Here is a 4,312-nt window from a genome sequence, read left to right as displayed (position 1 = left end):
TGGTACATCTTTATCCCTGTCAATTGAAGCCTTCTCAGATCCAATGAGAAGGGATTCCTTGTAATTCCTGTAAATCTGCACCAGGATTTCTTTCAAATTTTTCTCATATCATTAAGAAATAATGGGTGTGTCCTTGAAAAGAGATCTAGTGGTAGGGTATTCATCAAGTATTGTGTAATTGTTTAGTATATTAACTTTGATCTTCTTGTTGGTCTGATGGTATGTTATCATATGGAATATGATCGGTTCATTATTTCTTGATAGGGTAAAGTGTTTGCTCCTGGGTTTATGAGCTAGCTTAGGTGGCTGCATCATGGATGATAGAATCAGTGTAGAACCTTTTAGAAAAACAAGTTTTCACTTTGGATCTAGATTTATAATGAGTATCATCACTATGTAGTTTATGTAGTCATAGGAATTTTAAGGAATTGACTTTTTGATACTGCACTAGTGGGAAGATTCGAAATATAGGCTTGTGTATGAATGTGTTTCTTTGTAATATATATACCAGGGGTCAGATGGTCATCTTTTATGCATAGGTTAATGTAAGTACGTGTGTGAATGTGTTTCTTTGTAATGTATACTTGTGGTCAGATGGTCATCTTGTATGTATATGTTAATGTAAGTACATTTGTGAATGTGTTTCTTTGTAATGTATACTTGTGGTCAGATGGTCATCTTGTATGTATATGTTAATGTAAGTACATTTGTGAATGTGTTTCTTTGTAATGTATACTTGTGGTCAGATGGTCATCTTGTATGTATATGTTAATGTAAGTACATGTGTGAATGTGTTTCTTTGTAATATATACTAGTGGTCAGATGGACATCTTGTATGTATATGTTAATGTCCAGAAAGGGGAGTGTTGGGTTGGATATTCCCAAGTAAATTCTAAAGAGAGGTGGAAAAAGGAAACAAAGTGCAGAAAAGTTTCTAAATCATATTTAGGCATGGATGCATTCCATAAATATAAGATTTTTGGTGTATGAAATAAAGAGATTGGCAAAGGTTGGAACCGTTTTAGTCCCCCATAGTGACTCCACAGATCTGTTTGTAGATCTTTCTTGTAGATTTTACCATTTTTTTTTTTATTTTATTGGTTTTATCTTTTAATGACTTATAATTTTTATGTAACAGATGTAATTTTATACAAACATTTCATGTTCAACATTCCAAGTAATACACATGCAATTTCTTTGAATTCTGTGCATGTTGTAATCTGTATTATCTGATGAAAAGAGCTAGCTAAAAAATTCATTCTTCTTTAAGTTAAAATATAAAACTTGGCAATTGTTCAACCAATTATATAATTTTGTTAAAACATGTTTACATTCTGGTGTGCACTACAATACTTCTGAACTAGCAATATTACTACTGTAACAAGAGCTCTAAGTAGTTTATTCACAACAATGCAGCAAACTTGTAGTGAATTTCTTCAGCTCGTAACTACAAATATGTCATTACTGATTATATGCCAAACAAACAAATTCCAGAAAGACATAATTACAGCTACACATTTTCTTTAATAACACAACTGTAAAAAAGTTTAATTACCTCACTTTTCTCTGATGCTACATCACAATTTGTATGTAGAAAACTTTCTTCCAAGGAATCAACTTTTCCTGGAAGTACAAATCATGTTGGTTAGTCTATAACAAGATTCAATATAATTTATACTTCAATAAATGATAATCAAAATTAACATAATATATTTATAGGAATAGGCTTCTTCTATAACTTCTTACTTGCCATACAAGTGCATGAAAAAGAATTGACTTCCAGCAAAGGACATGTTCTGAAAATATACCTGGACTATCAGACACATTATCAGTTCTAGTCCTAAATGATGATTAAACAGGTACCCAGAGTAACAGAGCAAAGCATTTTCCTTTACCTGGTAGAAGAATGCTCTCAATGGAGAAGAACAGTAATTACAGAGTAGACATATGTCTGAATTTAAAATACCCATTATCCAAAACTGTCAAGTAGAGAAATTCATGCAAGCAGTTAAGTCAGTAGACATCCAGGAAGAAGTAAAAAGAGTCAGGTGGTTCTTCGATTGCAACATCATTGCAATGGGAACACTGAGTAAAGGAATAAAAGAATGTTAAAATCAAGCATATGGTGTACCCTTATCGTTACTGAAACTATGAGACATCCATTGCAGGATCGATGTCATGTCTCTGACATCTCAAAATGTGGATGTACATGCTGAGATGGGAAACCATAAATATCATGAAGCCATCAGAAGAGAAAGGATACAAGTTTTCTTGCATGATTGAAGCATTCATTCTTTCTCAGTTGAACCCAGTTCATGCTTGAATATAGATGTACAGAAATCAGTCTCCAGAGATGGAAAGCTGTGGAACAATATTCTGAGTGTCCAGTGTCCTTAATTTCTGATAGAGGTATAAAACTCAGTTAAGTTTTCAATTACAATTACTCTACATTTTCTGTTCAAACCTGTGTTATTAAGTAATTCTCATACACACATGAAAATTAAGTCACATTAGAATACCACACCCTCTTGTATTACAGAAATATGCTCAATATCTGTATTAACAAACACCTGAGTGATAAAATGAAAAGTGCTATGAAGATAAAGTCAGTTTATAATTCCTGTTCCTCAGAAACATAAGACAAGAGAACTTGGGAAAAGACAAGGCTTTTTACCAGGTGAATAAGGGCAATGTTCCACTACATTGGCACTGAGTTGAATTGTAAATAACATTGAGAGAACCAAAAATGACTCAACATTCATGAACTAACCTTGTAGAACAATCATAAACACAAACAGACAATTCACTAATACACTCACAATTAGTATTAATATGTTGATTAATGAGGGCCAATAAAGCATCAATGAGATTATTTTACCCTCATAGTCAGCCCAAATATATTGTTCAATCACAGCCAACAAAGCTCTGGTGAAATCCTCATACACCCATTTGGACCAAGATACATTTATTGATGATTATGACTACATACAAGAGTAAAGTATTGTTACGTCTCCGTTCGTTAGTTGATTTTCCGTAACTTCGTTCCAACGAAACTTTAGCGACACAAGTCCTTTCTTAAATAAAACTGGTTTATTCTTTCTGAATATAACTTTACGATACACTTAATTTCAACAGTCGCTCTATAACAAAGCTATGTCTCATGTGGCCAACAATATTTTGTCCGCATACATTTAATTACTCATTACCTCTGTTTCCGTCACGTTGTGACCATCTTATATATACCAGACTACCCCCAATCTAGTAAATGCTAGGGCATTCTTGAAGGAACAGGATATTTCTAGAAAGCAGGTGGCATGATACTAGTCACATGACCTTGCTGAAGCAACACTGCGACCATCTTATATATACCAGCCTACCCCCAATCTAGTAAATGCTAGGGCATTCTTGAAGGAACAGGATATTTCTAGAAAACGGGTGGCGTGATACTAGTCATGTGATCTCTCTGATGCAACAGTATGTAACAAATCCTTTCTAAATCCATTGTTTGATCCAAATATGTTAATCACTGAGTGCCAACAAAGCATCGAAGGGGTTCCATGGTCATATAGGCAATAAGGTCTTAATTAAAGAAGCTTCCAAAACAGCCAATAAGTCACATGCAAGATGGGAATGCAGCAAATTTTGGGTCATTTTAGCATCATTCTCAGTTGATGGTGTAGATTACAAATGTGTCACAAATTCATCTTTTCAACATCAAATACCAAAATTATCAATAGAATGCAACCTAATTATACTTATTGACATAAATCCCCGAGACAGGAAATGAAAATCTTTATAGAATAAGAAATTTCCAATTAACCCGCTCGAGACGGGTCGCAGGTGAAAGGCCTTGTCATCTCGTTTGTTGATTCACATTCAAAATTTTATTGAACAACTATTTCAAGAATTTATGTCAATAAGTTTGGTATCAAACTGTAGATTATAATTCAAATTTTAGAACTATTATACATTACTCAATATCTTAATTTAAAGATAAACATCAATGTTTGTGTGTCACATGGTATGTTGAATGCAGCACTGGTTCATATTAGATGTTTATGATGTCAAAATACTAAGTCTACAGTTTCGTACGAATTAGAAACTCAAATTACCGATATTGACGAGCTAGAATATAAAACAAGGTCTTATTTTTTCTATTTGCTAAGATATTGCTCATGTAATAAATCAAACACTCCTTTATATACACTTACCTCTATATATGACATGAATAGCCAATCAGAAGCTCAGAATTCTTAGGACACTATTTCTTTTTTGGAACCAAGATTTCAAGAAGGTAGGATATGCTCAAAAT

The 4,312-nt window shown here is 33.3% G+C and overlaps 1 long non-coding RNA gene across 1 annotated transcript in view; it reads right to left on the bottom strand.

Annotated features, from left to right (window-relative positions):
• Positions 1-774: 774 nt before the first annotated feature.
• Positions 775-4,312, bottom strand: part of LOC106473303 — an 8,583-nt gene continuing 5,045 nt past the window's right edge. The window contains exon 3 of the long non-coding RNA XR_001291668.2: positions 775-1,623. This is a non-coding gene — a long non-coding RNA (uncharacterized LOC106473303). The remainder of the gene's footprint in view (positions 1,624-4,312) is intronic.

Source organism: Limulus polyphemus, unplaced genomic scaffold (assembly GCF_000517525.1).
Source record: "Limulus polyphemus unplaced genomic scaffold, Limulus_polyphemus-2.1.2 Scaffold6057, whole genome shotgun sequence".
NCBI lineage: Eukaryota > Metazoa > Arthropoda > Merostomata > Xiphosura > Limulidae > Limulus > Limulus polyphemus.
Note: the sequence above shows the minus strand (reverse complement) of the source record. Positions and strands in the feature narration are given on the sequence as shown.